The 13670-nt window shown below is 53.3% G+C and overlaps 2 pseudogenes; both read left to right on the top strand.

The window, feature by feature from the left end:
• Positions 1-4072: 4072 nt before the first annotated feature.
• LOC100993982 (coiled-coil domain-containing protein 74B-like) lies at positions 4073-13632 on the top strand (annotated as a pseudogene).
• LOC117978844 (uncharacterized) lies at positions 5515-11668 on the top strand (annotated as a pseudogene).
• Positions 13633-13670: the final 38 nt, after the last annotated feature.

Genomic DNA, 13670 nt, shown 5'->3' with positions numbered 1-13670 from the left:
AACCTGGGAGCTGGAGGTTGCAGTAAGCCAAGATTGTGCCACTGCACTCCAGCCTGGGCGACAGAGTGAGACTGCGTCTCAAAAAAAAAAAAAAAAAGATTCAAAAAGCTAGGTGTGGTGGCTCACACATGTGGTCTCAGCTACTTAACAGGCTGAGGTGGGAGGATCACCCGGGCTCAGAAGGTCAAGGCTGCAGTGAATGATCACGTCACCGCACTCCAGCCTGGGCGACAGAGCGAGACTCTGTCTCCAAAAAAAAAACAAGCTGACGACCTGAAACATATGCCACCATGTCTGTGGCTTCCAGAAGCTCTGAGGATCTCGGGAGTGGCTGGGGACTGTGCACTCAGCCCCAGGGCAGCGTCTGGCCAGGAATGGAGGCAGACACAACCTACTGAGTAGAGAACTAAGAACAGCAAAGCCAAGTGAGGAGGCAGGGTCTTGGTGGTCGGGGCCTGGACACTGGAGAGAAAAGGGGACTACTGGCACGAGAGCAGAAGCAAAATGCAGTTGGGGGTTCCCAGCCAGGAGGCACTGGGGGGGACTTCCAGGGAAGGCCTGGGGTTGGAGCAACCCAGGAACCAGTTCTGGGGCACAAGGAGGAGGAAGCCCTGGGGACTTCTAGGAGGGAGGCTGGTGGCCGGGGTCCTGAGGAGGCCAGGCTAGAGGCAGGAGTTCTTGCACATTCTCGTCTCTCCACCCCGGACGCCTCCAGAGTGGTTTACTCTAACCGCCACCACCTCCTCAACTCCTAGGATGCCCTCAACTTTTTGCCACTGGACCACACTCCCCTGCTGTGAACAGGCCAAATCCAGATGCTTCTCAGACCTCATGGCCTGGAGCCTCTGGCAGCACAGCTTCAGGCTCTCCAGACACCACCCCTGCCCCCTGCACCTCCACATCCCCCTCCTTGCACCAGGCAACGCTATTCCCCTGGAACCCATTTGTGGCCCAGTCTCTTCCATGACCAACACATCCTATCTCTAGGATGTACCAGCACCCACATGATCCCAGGTGACTCAGATTCTGATCGCCTCATGCAGGCGACCGACAAGCAGAGGCCCTGTGTAATCAGGAGAACTCTATACCTTTCCTCTTGGACATCAAAGAGCAAGTTAGATCCCCTAAATGGCCAATAACTCTGACATTTCCAACATAAATGAGAGAGGACTCTTTGTATTTTTTTGAGACGAGGTCTTGCCATGTTGCCCAGGCTGGAGTGCAATGCACCATCATGGCTCGCTGCAACCTCCAAATCCTGGGCTCAAGCAATCCTCCCACATCAGCATCCCACCCAGGTAGCCAGGACTACAGGCACGCACCACCACACCCTGCTAATTTTTAAATTTTTTTGTAGAGATAGGGGTCTCACTACATTGCCAGGCTGGTCTTGAACTCCTGGGCTCAAGTGATTTGCCCGAAGCGCTGGGTTTATAGGTGTGAGCCACCACACTGGAGAGAGGACTCTTATGTAGCCTTCACTTTAAAAATTAAGCTAGCTTCCCTTGACTCTCAAAACCAGAATTCTTAGCAGAATTTTCCCAAGTGAGAAGGGGCCGAAATATATAAAATTATTTCCCAATCAAGAATTTCTACTTTTGGCCAGGCACAGTGGCTCACGCCTGTAATCCCAGCACTTTGGGAAGCCGAGGCGGGTGGATCGCCTGAGCTCAGGACTTTGAGACCAGCCTGGGCAACATGGTGAAACCCCATCTCTACTAAAAATACAAAAAATTAGCCAGGCCATCATGGAGGCTCACACCTGTGGTCCCAGCTACTCAGAAGGCTGAGGTGGGAGGATCGCTTGAGCTTGGGAGAAAAAAAAAAAAAAGAATTCCTACTTTCTCCCAACGAGTATTCGAGCTATGAAAATCACCATTGACTTTAATATCCATGTGAATCTTTGTACGCCCTTAAGAGATCAGAAGAATGCAAAGAAGTGAGAAGAGGAGGAGGAGCAAATGCTTTCCAGCCGCAGCAGGAGGCTGGCACTTTGGAGGGTGGAGGCCTTTGGACACCCAGCTCAGCCCAGGGGAGCACAGGGTCAAGCCGAGGGTCAGTCACCAGGCAACTTGTCTCTCCACTGTTGGGTCTTCCTGGCTTCAGCGCCTCTGCAGCCTCCTCCCTCCAGCTGCCTCCAGCTGTGCTGACCTCTGGGAGAGCAGCCAGGGAGCACCTGGCTGCATGTGCTGTCTCGGACTTCCCAAGGAGTGCTCAGAGCACTTTTTTCTCAAGATGCTCAGGGGAAAAGCTACTCGGGCCTTCTAGAGAACCAGACTTTGTCCTCTTAAGATTCAAAATGGTAAACCGGGCGCGGTAGCTCATGCCTGTAATCCCAGCACTTTGGGAGGCCGAGGCGGGTGGATCATCTGAGGTCGGGAGTTCGTGATCAGCTTGACCAACATGGGGAAACCCCATCTCTACTAAAAATACAAAATTAGCCAGGCATGGTGGCGCATGCCTGTAATCCCAGCTACTCAGGAAGGCTGAGGCAGGAGAATCGCTTGAACCCAGGAGGCGGACGGAGGTTGCGGTGAGCCGAGATCGCACCACTGTACTCCCGCCTGGGCAACAAGAGCGAAACACAGTCTCAAAAAAAAAAAGAAAAAAAAAAAGATTCACAATGGAGACCGGGCCTGGCGGTTCACGCCTATCCTAGCATTTTGGGAGACCAAGATGGGAGGACTGCTTGAACCCAGGAGTTCAAGACCAGCCTGGGCAACATAGCAAGATCCTGTCTCTGTTAAACAAAACAAAACAAAACAAAACAAAAAACAGCCTAGGCAACATGGGGAGACCCTGTCTCTACAAACAATAAAAAATAAAACATTAGCGGCCGGGTGCGGTGGCTCACATCTGTAATCCCAGCACTTTGGGAGGCTGAGGCAGGTGGATCATGAGGTCAGGAGATCAAGACTATCCTGGTTAGCATGGTGAAACCCTGTATCTATTAAAAATACAAAAAATTAGCCGGGCGTAGTGGTGCATGCCTGTAATCTGAGCTACTCAGGAGGCTGAGGCAGCAGAATTGCTTGAACCGAGGAGGCGGAGGTTGTGGTGAGCCGAGATGGTGCCACTGCACTCCAGCCTGGGCAACAAGAGTGAAACTCAGTCTCAAAAAAAAAAAAAAAGATTCACAGTGGAGACCAGGCCTGGTGGTTCATGCCTGTAATCCTAGCACTTTGGAAAACCAAGATGGGAGGACTGCTTGAGCCCAGGAGTTCAAGACCAGCCTGGGCAACATAGCAAGACCCTGTCTCCGTTTAAAAAAAAAACAAAACAGCCTAGGCAACATAGGGAGACCCCCTCTCTACAAACAATAAAAAATAAAAAATTAGCAGCTGGGTGCAGTGGCTCACGCCTGTAATCCCAGCACTTTGGGAGGCCAAGGCGGGCGGATCATGAGGTCAGATCGAGACCATCCTGGCTAACACAGTGAAATCCCGTCTCTACTAAAAATACAAAAAATTAGCTGGGCGTGGTGGTGGGTGCCTGTGGTCCCAGCTGCTCTGGAGGCTGAGGCAGGAGAATGGCGTGAACCCAGGAGGCGGAGCTTGCAGCGAGGCGAGATCATGCCACTGCACTCCAGCCTGGGCCACAGAGCGAGACTCCGTCTCAAAAAAAAAAAAAAAAAAAGCCAGGGCTGGGCATGGTGTCTCATGCCTGTAATCCTAGCACTTTGTGAGGTCAAGGTGGGTGGGTCACTTGACATCAGGGGTTCGAGACCAGCCTGGCCAACATGGTGAAAGCCCATCTCTACTAAAAATACAAAAATTAGCCAGGCATGTTGGTGCATGCCTCTAATCCCAGCCACTCGGGAGGCTGAGGCAGGAGAATCACTTGAACCTGGGAGGCAGAGGTTACAGTGAGCCGAGATCATGCCACTGCTCTCCAGTCTGGGTGACAGAGTGAGACTCCTTCTAAAAAATAAATAAAAAATGAAAGTGATAAATTGGCAGCTGGCACCAGGGAGAGGCCAGTTCCTGATGGGTCACACCTGTTTCATTAAAGTGTTAATTGAATGCAGGCACCAGGGAGAAGCAATTTCCCCGGCCATGTGCATTAAGAGACAATGGCAGAGTATGACCTTCTGGGACGGAAGAAATCTTCAGATGGGCATGCGTACAGTTTCCTAAACACACTGCGTGTGCTCATCTCCCAAGGGTAAGGAGGACACTGTGCATGTAGGCAGCCCACCCTAGGGGAAGAATCTTGGGAAAGGGGTCAGTCTATAAAGTCCTAGAATCAAGGTTAAACACCGCACTTGACCTTTATGTGCCTGTTTAGGTCTCTTCCAAGAATACTTTCTTTCCTGTTGTAAAGCTTTTTAAAATAAACTTTCACTCTTTCTCCAAAACTTGCCTCAGTCTCTTTTTCTGCCTTATGCCCCTCAGTTGAATTCTTTTTTTTTTTTTGAGACGGAGTCTTGCTCTGTCGCCCAGGCTGGAGTGCAGTGGCGCGATCTCGGCTCACTGCAAGCTCCGCCTCCTGGGTTCCTGCCATTCTTCTGCCTCAGTCTCTCATGTAGCTGGGACAACAGGCACCCACCACCATGCCCGGCTAATTTTTTTTGTATTTTTAGTAAAGACGAGGTTTCACCGTGTTAGCCAGGATGGTCTCGATCTCCTGACCTCGTGGTCTGCCCGCCTTGGCCTCCCAAAGTGCTGGGATTACAGGCGTGAACCACCATGCCCGGCCAGTTGAATTCTTTTTTCTGAGGAGGCAAGAATTGAGGTTGCTGCAGACCCATACAGATTCGGTGCCACTAACTCAGACACCTTCCACTGCTAACACTGACTTTGTTATTGTGTTTATTTGGAGGTTAAGTATGGTTTAAGGAGATGTGTGTAGGTACCAGGTTGACAAGGGGTGGACTTGTGATGGTTAATTCTATATGTCAACTTGTCTGGGCTACTGGATGCACACATATCTGGTTACACATTATTTCTGGGCATGTGTGTGAGGGTGTTTTCAGAAGTAATTAGCATTTAAATTGGTGGTGCAAGCAGCCATGCCTATACTTCTGGGGTAGCTTCCCTATAGCTTGCAGGAGCCACAGCAGGCAATAAGAGCCCCATCCTCCAAATACTGGGGATCTGTGTTCCGATTGATGATGGCTGCTTCAGATTGTGGAAGTGCAGACGAAGAGGCAGGCAGCCACTCTTGTCATCTCCACTACCATGTTTGCAACATCCCTCCTCAACACTCACCCCCTCCCAAGAGACATACCTTCCAGAGGTTTTTATGGATCAGCACCTTTTCCTGCCTGAATTTTTCTTTTTCCCTTCTTGGAAGCCACTTATGTAGGACTAGGACATTCAAAAGCAACCATAAACCAGGCACAGTGGCTCACGCCTATAATCTCAATACTTTGGGAGGCTAAGGCAGGAGGATTTCTTGAGCCCGGGAGTTTGAGACCAGCCTGGGCAACACAGCAAGACAAAAAATTTTAAAATTAGCCAGGCATGGTGGTGTGTGTCTGTAATCCCAGTTACCAGGGAGGCTGAGGCAGAAGGATGGCTTGAGCCCAGGAGTTCCAGGCTGCAAGTGAGCTATAATTGTGCCACTTCACTCCAGCCTGGGTGACTTTCTTTGCACTCAGGATATCCTCCTTCCCATCCCTTATAACATTGCTGCCATTCATTCCAGCTATCCATAAGCTATAATTACTGAATACATGTTGATATAATTATTTTGAATAACCTGCCATCTGTTAAACTAAAAATAAGAACAATACAAGATTCTGGCCAGGTGCAGTGGCTCATGCCTGTAATTCCAGCACTTTGGGAGGCCGAGGCAGGCAGATCGCCTGAGGTTAGGAGTTCAAGACCAGCCTGACCAACATGGAGTAACCCCGACTCTAATAAAAATACAAAATTAGCTGGACGTGGTGGCACATGCCTGTAATCCCAGCTACTCAGGAGGCTGAGGCAGGAGAATCGCCTGAACCCAGTAGGCGGATGTTGTGGTGAGCCAAGATCGCGCCATTGCACTCCAGCCTGGGCAACAAGAGTGAAACTCCGTTCCCCACCCCCACCAAAAAAAGATTCTATTTTATCTTCATTTATTTCTTATCTAATGCACTTCCTTTTTTTTTTTTTTTAGATCCAAATTTCCTATACCATTTTACCCCATTTTTGAGACAGGGTCTCTCTCTGTTACCCAGGCCAGAGTGCAGTAGTACAATCACAGCTCACTGCAGCCTCGGCCTCCTGAGTAGCAGGGACTGCAGATGTGCACCACCATGCTGGCAATTTTTTAAATTTTTTGTAGAGACAGGGTCTGGCTATATTGCCCAGGCTGGTCTCCAACTCTTGGGCTCAAATGATCCTTCTACTTTGGCCTCTCAAAGTGCTGGGATTACAGGCATGAGCCATGCACCTGACCTTTCTTTCTTTCTTTCTTTTTTGAGACAGAGTCTCCTTCTGTCACCCAGGCTGGAGTGCAGTGGCATGATCTCGGCTCACTACATCCTCCACCTCCCAGGTTCAAGCAATTCTCCTGCCTCATCCTTCTGTGTAGTTGGGATTACAGGCATGCGCCACCACACCCAGCTAATTTTTGTATTTTGAGTAGAGACGGGGTTTCTCCATGTTGGCCAGGCTGGTCTCCAACTCCTAACCTCAGGTGATCCACCCAACTTGGCCTCCCAAAGTGCTGGGATTACAGGCATGAGCCACTGCTGCCAGCCCTGATCTTTCATTCTGTTGTGTTTTTGACTTCTTATATTTTCTTTTTGTTTTTTGAGACGGAGTCTTACTGCCCAGGCTGGAGTGCAGTGGCATAATCTCAGCTTACTGCAACCTCCACCTCCCAGGTTCAAGCAATTCTCCTGCCTCAGCCTCCTGAGTAGCTGGGATTACAGGTGCATGACACCACATCTAGCTAATTTTTGTATTTTTAGTAGAGATGGGTTATCACCATGTTGCCCAGGCTGGTCTTGAACTGCTGACCTCAAGTGATCCACCCACCTTGGCCTCCCAAAGTGTTGGGATTACAGTCATGAGTCACTACCTGGCTGACTTCTCACATATTCTCCTTCTTTCTTTCTTTCTTTTTCTTTATTTTCTCTTTCTCTTTCTTTCTTTTCTTTCTTTCTTTCTTTCCTTTCTTTCCTTTCCTTGTTTCCTTTCTTTTCTTTTCTTTTTTTTTGGTGGTGTCTCACTCTGTCACCCAGATTTGAGGGCAGTGGCACAATCTCAGCTCACTGCAACCTCTACCTCCTGGGTCCAAGCAGTCCTCCCACCTCAGCCTCCTGAATAGCTGGAATTACAGGTTCATGCCACCACACCTGGCTAATTTTTGTATTTTTTAGTAGAGATGGGGTTTTGCCATCTGGTCTCGAACTGGGCTGGTCTTCGAACTCCTGACTTCAAGTGATCCACTGCCTCAGCCTCCCAAAGTGCTGGGATTACAGGCATAAGCCACTGTGCCCGGCCTTCACATATTCTTTAGATTCTTTCTCAGAGTGTCTATCCCTGTTTCCATTTTCTGTCTGTAATCTCATGTTGTCCACTTTTCCATTAGAGCCCTTAGCATATTAATCATAGTTGTATTCCATTTCTTGGTCTGATAATTCCAACATCTCTGCCATATTTGAGTCTGGCTCTGATGCTTGCTGTCTCTTCAAACTGCATTTTTTGGTTTTTATTATGCCTTGAAATTTTTTGTGGCGAGCTGGACATGCTGTACGGGGTACGTGATAAATGGGCTTTCTGTGTGAAGTTTTTGTTTGTTTGTTTGTTTTTGTTTTTTGAGACAGAGTCTCACTTTGTCACCCGGGCTGGAGTGCGGTGCCGCAGTCTCCGCTCACTGCAAGCTCTACCTCCTGGCTTCAAGCAATTCTCTGCCTCACCCTCCCAAGTAGCTGGGATTACAGGTGCCTGCCACCACGCCCACTAATTTTTGTATTTTTAGTAGATGGGGTTTCACCATCTTGGCCAGGTTGGTCTTGAACTCCTGACCTCGTGATCCACCCGCCTCGGCCTCCCAAAGTGCTGGGATTACAGGGGTGAGCCACCGCGCCCGGCCTGTGTGAGGTTTTATTTTGCTCTGGTTAGGGGTTGGGCCATGTGTGCTGTTTGTTCTAACTGTAAGTGTCAGAGGCATAAACTTCCTCTGGTGTCTTAGTTTTTGTCTCCCTGTTGTCTTTAGGGTTTCCTAGACATTTCTCAAATAAGTTCTGAGATGGGCTGTTCTTTCACTTGTATCCCCTGTTATTATAAAGGAGCCCTATTGATGTGGCAGGAAGATGTGGGGAAGAGGAGCTAGAACAAGCTGGGATTGGGTATGTTCCCTTCCTCCCTCGGGTTGGGTATGTTGGCATCTGGTAAAATCACAGTTGGCCTGGCTCTGGCGAAAATTTTTTTTTTTTTTTTTTTTTTAGGGCAGGCCTTGTAAAGAAAGACATATTTCTTTTTTTTTTCTTTTAGGCAGCATCTCGCTGTGTCACCTAGCCTGGAGTTCAGTGGTGCCATCATAGCTCACTGAGGCCTCGACCTCCGGGATTCCAGCAGTCCTCCTGCCTCAGCCTCCCAAGTAGCTGGGACTACAGGAGCACACCACCAAGCCCGGCTAATTTTTTTTCTTTTACTTTTTATAGAGACAGGGTCTCACTATGTTGCCCAGGCTGTAGAGAATGCCTGAATGCGTTTTATTATTTTATTTTTTCTTTTTTGAGACAGAGTCTCCCTCTGTCACCCAGGCTGGAGTGCAATGGCGTGATCTCTGCTCACTGCAACCTCCGCCTCCCGGGTTCAAGCCATTCTCCGGCCTCAGCCTCCCAAGTAGCTTGGACTACAGGCACGTGCCACCACGTTCAGCTAATTTTTGTATTTTTAGTAGAGAAGGGGTTTCACCATGTTAGCCAGGCTGGTCTCAAACTCCTGACCTCAAGTAATCCGCCCACCTGGGCCTCCCAAAGTGCTGGGATTATAGGCATGAGCCACCGTGCCCAGCCCTGGGTGCCTCTTAAATCAGACTGTACTCACCCAGGAAGAGCCAGCCACAGGCCCCGCCCCAGCTGCCCACCCTGCTCCTCAGACACGCCCCTTTCCAGTGTGACGGGCAGCATGGCCACTGAGCCAGGGTACAGTGGCAGCGGCTGTGTAGTTGGGGGTGGCGACATGAGCCATGCGAGCTAGCCTCCCAGCTGGTCCCCGGGATCTCAGGTTACGTCGCACCCCCCGCAGTGCCGCCGGTCTGTGGGTGTCCAGATCGACCAGCAGAGGCAGATCCTGGACTTGGACCTGGGCCTGCAGTTCCTACAGCAGCAGTACTTGGAGTTGCTGGCCAAGCTCCACTAGAAGATCGAGCACCTGAAGTGGGAGAACAAGGGTGAGCCCAGCCACAGGGCCCTAGGCCTGCCCTGCCTCCCCAAGCGCCTGAACACGGCGGCGGCCCGCAGAGCAGAAACACAGCACATGAACTCCAGCACCCGCCTGGGCTCAGGGAGGACACAGGGCAGCAAGCCCACACTAGGTCCTGCCATGCTGAGCTCTTCCCCTGCCCCAACACGGAGACCCGCCTAGGCCCGGGGCGGTGCCCTCCTTGTCTGCCTGTCCCGCCGGGGGCAGCATCATTTCAAACGCTGACCCTGCCAGCCCTCCCCTCTCCAGGCAGGGTCAGGTACACATCTGTTAAAAACTTTGTAGAAGGAAAACATGCCCAGTGCCGGTGCACAACTGAGTGAATTTTCTCCAACTAAACACGCCGGATCAGGAGCAGGCATGCCCCCGGCTTCGCCTGTGCCCACACTGTCCTCGGGCTGGGCCTTCCTAACTGCACCCTTAGCAGCTCCTCACCCCCACTGCCCACCAGAGCAGAAAGAGGGCCCGCCAGGATGTGGCTCCGCTCCTCCCTCCCTGCTTCAGCAGAGGCTCCAGCGAGGGCACCAGTGCCTGCAGCCTCATCTCCTTCCCCGCTCCCTGGTGCTGCCTTACCTAGGTGCTAAGTATTCCATCACCAGGCATCTGTTATGTCAGGACCCCCCTTCCCCATGTCTTCTTGAGCCTCTCCCTAGTCCCTGATGCCCACAGGATCATGACACTGACCGCATTTGCTCATCCATGGCCAGGGGCTCCCGGAGTTCACCCCTGTAGCCCTGGGGCCCAGGTCCTGCCTGGCACGGTGGGCGTCCTGTAGTCATATCAGATGGGAGGATGAGGCTGATGTGCTGGGTGGCCTCTGCCTAGGGAACAGGCAGGGTCATTCCTGCCCTCACATGCCCACAGCAAAGGTGTGGTGGAAAGCGGGACCTGTGGGGCAGGGCCCAGTCAGCCAGTGGTGAGCCAGGACTCTCGGGGTTCAGCAGGGGGTAGTGGACAGCCCAAGCTGCTTCTCTCAGAATGGCTGTGGCTTCACAAGTGATGAGAAGAGCATGCGCTTGATTTCAGATCCCCATTACAAGCTCATAATGAATGAGTCACAGAAGAAAGGTGAGACTTGGGCCCTTTCGTGCCTGATGGGAAGCTCCTGCCACCCCGGGGAGCCCCTCCAGACTGTACTTGCCCACCTGGCTGCACTGGCCTCTGTATGCCAACCCAGTGAGGACAGGTTCTGAGGGACCTGGACAGATGCTGCTGCCCCTAGCCATGGCTGGACGATGTTATACAGCCAAGCACAGCACGTGCTGCTCTCAGGAAGCCCAAGGGCTGTGGTCGGTGCAGTGGTGATGGTGGGCACAGGGTGCTTCCCAGACCTTCCCTCCTCCGAGCAGAGCTCCTGAAATGGGAGGGGACTCTGGGACAGCCCCTGCCCTGCTGGGTCTTTGCCTCAGATTGCTGCTGTGGCTGGGCCTAGGATCTCCAGCCTTGTGGCTCTTAGTCCTGATACGCTGGGAGAGGGGCTCCGGGCACACCCCATCCAGGGATTCCTTCCTGCCATCTCAGCAACAACTGCGGGGATGGGGGTGGGGGGAGTAACCAGAGTCCTGCTTCCCTGCCACTTGTCCAAGGCACTTCCCCATCCCAATGGTGGCCCCCACCCAGCCCAGGATTCTGGTTGAGTTCTTGAGCTCACTCTATTACCTTTGGGGCCGGGGCTGACATCAGGAGGACATCTGACTGGTGAATGGGGCCAGCCTGGGAACATCCCAGCTGGGGCATTGTCCAGGGCTCTCCCTTCTAGGGAGACACAGAGAATGGGATTGAGTGAAGGCCCTTCCCTAGCTGCTGTGGCAACTCCAGTGAGCTGTTCTGGGCAAAGTGTGGCCCTGCAGTGCTGGGGACCCTGACAGGACACGGGAAGAGGCCATGCTCTCCCTCCAGACCTGCTGCTCCATGGGTCCCAAGCCCTCCCGCTTTCTGGATGGCCCCTCAGGAAACAACCTTTCCGGGGCCTCTGCTCCCTTGGGCGCGCGGTGGGTCTGGGGCTGCCTCAGTGGAGTGTGGGTAGAGCAGGGAGGACACAGGCCTGCAGGCGGACGGAGGGCTCCTCCCTCAGGCAGGTGTGCGGGTGGCAACTTCCAGCCTGTCAACTCCACCTCGAATTAAATGGTGTCAGGTGAGCAGGCTGGTGTCCTCCATGTGCTCACAGGGGCAAGTGCCCCACAGGGACCCCAGCCTGGGTGGTCACTAGAGGTGCTGACCAGGGAGCTGAAAGTCCTCTGCTGGGCCAACCTCAAGGATTTGGGGGTGAACAGGCAGCTGAAGGGAGCCCTGTAAGCTGAAACCACCAGGAGGGGCCTACGGTGGGGTGGGCAGGACTGGGGGCCAGTCACAGGGGCTGTCAACGCAGGGCAGCAAGGCCTCATGGCAGGCACCCCAAGCCAGCACAGCAAGCGGTCAGAAGGGGCCTCCTTGGGTGGCCTTCTAGGGGGAAGGACGTACACTGGCTGCCTGGCAGAGGCCCTGCTTGGCCCACGTCCCCCTCCACAAGCAGACAGGATACAGGAGGGATGGCACTGCCCACGGAGCCCTGGGCTCATGGCATCTTCTGCAGAGTGAGCAGGGAGTGGAGAGCCTCTTCTCCCGACTCTGCCTCCACTCGAGACCAGGCATCTTCCTTGGCCCCAACCCTGGCCCCTATTGTTCCTGTGATGAGCCCAGGCGTGCGATGGGCCTTGTCCTTGCAAAGGAAACCCATGCAGGCTTAGTCCCAGGCCTCACATGCAGTTTTATTTTACCCAAAACAGCCAGCTTCCACTATATTGACTGTTCTAGAATGTTCACAGGCACCACCCATGGGCTTCACCCTCAGAACCTCATTTATTCCTCCTAGAACCCTCCAAGGCAGGCTTCCCTTTACAGAGGAGGCAACTGAGGCAGGGGCTTCTTGGGCACACACAGCTGATCCTGAAAGACTTGGGCAGCAGCTGTTGGTGCCTGCAGTGACTGGCCCTGTCGGGTCTGACCTGCAGCCAACTCTCAAGGAAAGGACAGGCCCCAGCCGGTTCCTTCAAGAAACAAGACTCTAAAGCTGACGTACCCCAGAAGGCAGACCTTGAAGAGGAGCCACTGCTTCACAACAGCAAGCTGGACAAAGTTCCTGGGGTGCAAGGGCAGTCCAAGTAAGGTTTGCCTGCACCCTAAGGGCCCCAGGACCACATTTACTAGGCTCCCACACTGCAGTCAGCAAACTGCTGTGTCCCTTGCTCTAGGATCCTGTCTCCAGGGCTCATGAAAGCAGACAATGGCCACGCTCTGTCCACACTCTGTCCATTGGGTGGGCGCTGTCTTCCTCCCCTCCCCTGGAGTCCTGCAGATTACCTGTGCTGACCTGAGCCCACAAGAGGGGGCAGCAACAGCCCCTAAACCACTTTCTCAGAGAAAAGAAAACAAAGTAATCTTTTTACCAAGAAAAGTGAGTTGTGTTCCTGGGCCTGATTAGAATGGAGCTGGTCAGCGCCTGCTGCCCCTGGCCACAGCCTGCCTTTGGAGGGGACTAGGACAGCAGGACCAGGCTCTGGTACTCCCCGAGTTGCCGGGCTGCCCTGAGACATTGCAGAGTGCACATTTTGAGCGGTGCAACCAGCAGGACAGGCTCCTGCATCTCTGCACGTCCCCTGAGACCAGCCCTGAAGCAAGAAGCCCCACTGGGTATAGGGTCCTGACTAAGGGCAGCCTGGCAGCTAGCTGGTCACCCACTGAAGCACATCTGACCCTCAGGGAGGGGAGGAAGGGACAGACCCCAGTCCGAGACCCCCATCTGGCACCCAGAGCACTCTGGTCAGTGGGAGAAGGGAGCCAGGCCCTGTTCCCCACACTGGCCTGGGCACTGCCTGGGGAAGTATGCTGCCTGGATGCTCAGACCCACCTGGGCAGGTCATTTCTGGCTCCTGTAATGACTTTCAGAGACAGGGAAGCAGAGGCCTCTAACGCCAGGGCTTTCTGTTGGGTGGGCAGCCAGCACAGGGACAGGCAGATGATGGCACACTCCCCGATGATCCTGTCCCCACACCTGCGAAAGCCCACCACACTTCAGCAGTGTGAGTGGTCATCCACCAGCTGTGGAATACCAACCTTCTGCAGGCCCAAGAGGTGAGGCCCTGGGTGGTGGGGGTGGCCCTGGGCAGCCTGGTGCCACCGCAGGCCCCACCACACCCCTGCCCCTGCCTTTCAGCTGCAGCACCTCAAGTCCCTCCTGGAAGGGAGGCAGAGGCCCCAGGCAGCCCCAAGGCCGACAGCATCCTGACAGGACAGCGAGCCCAGATTCATGGAGAAGGGGACACA

Source organism: Pan paniscus, chromosome 23 (genome assembly GCF_029289425.2).
Source record: "Pan paniscus chromosome 23, NHGRI_mPanPan1-v2.0_pri, whole genome shotgun sequence".
Lineage (NCBI taxonomy): Eukaryota > Metazoa > Chordata > Mammalia > Primates > Hominidae > Pan > Pan paniscus.
Note: the sequence above shows the minus strand (reverse complement) of the source record. Positions and strands in the feature narration are given on the sequence as shown.